This window comes from Tachysurus vachellii, chromosome 12, assembly GCF_030014155.1.
Source record: "Tachysurus vachellii isolate PV-2020 chromosome 12, HZAU_Pvac_v1, whole genome shotgun sequence".
In the NCBI taxonomy this organism is placed as follows: domain Eukaryota; kingdom Metazoa; phylum Chordata; class Actinopteri; order Siluriformes; family Bagridae; genus Tachysurus; species Tachysurus vachellii.
In genome coordinates this window covers 1,467,966-1,469,029 of record NC_083471.1, presented here as the reverse complement: position 1 = coordinate 1,469,029, position 1,064 = coordinate 1,467,966, and positions in this window count along the sequence as shown.

Below are 1,064 nucleotides of genomic sequence, written 5' to 3'. Positions count from 1 at the left end.
GTTACTGAACGTGAAACAGGAAGTCAGCAACTCTTGAGTAAGAGGTTAGACGTGTAATAAGTGAGATACTCTGCACTTTACACCATGACCCCTTGAGCTCTACTGCTTCTGCTTCAATATCAGTATGACAGGGACAAGTTCATTAAAGGACATTAAACATTAAACCGAACGTCATCCTTTTTTATTCATACAGCTCATGAAGACTTCTTTCTAATAAGGAGATGATTTTTAGCTCTTTTACGCTTCTGTAACTGTATTGTCTTATTATTCTTTTACTCCCTTGGACCCTGTGACGAATTAAAGAAGCATAAACTCTCTTCTGATTGGCCGTTCATCTGCAAACGGTGCGAGTGAAGAAGAAAGTCTCTGTTTAGGAGAGGAGCTTGGCAGTGACGGTGTTGTTCCTCCCGGAGCAGCCGATGATGATAAACATGGGAAAGCTGTTCACTTTCTTGCCAAGAGGTGTAAAGTTTTCTCAGCTGTCACAGAGAGACAGAGAGACGGTGAGATGGAGGATTGTGTTAGCATTTACACTCTTATAAGGGAATGGTTTAGTAAACAGCTTAAAACGAATAAACTGCTCTGATTGACTGGTGTTTAGACATCTGTGCTAAGACCCAATAATTACTCAATAAAGTTTTGCTAGTCACCCAGATACGAAAGCAAATCAAGAACAAATGGAGCTATTTCCAGTCTGAGCTTTGTTACTAATGGATATAAAAAAGAGTTTACCACTTTACTACACACTATTAATGTTTACCTCAGGGTCAATGGGTTTAACTGGATTCTCGCTAAAAATCGAACTCTGAGCGATCAGATGCTAGCATAGAAATCATCCAGCAAACAAATTGTTGTAAAAAACCTCCTATAAAATATCACTTCTATTTGTGAACGAACTTCTGAATTTCTAGCTAACGTCTACTGTGTGTAAGGAGTAAAACCCTCCTGTCTTTTTGTTATAGAATCAACACACCACTGATGCAGAGTTCAATCAACACCGATGTTGATTATCTTCCTAAAGTAAACACCCAGGTGAATTATTATGCTTTCATCCATTTATAATT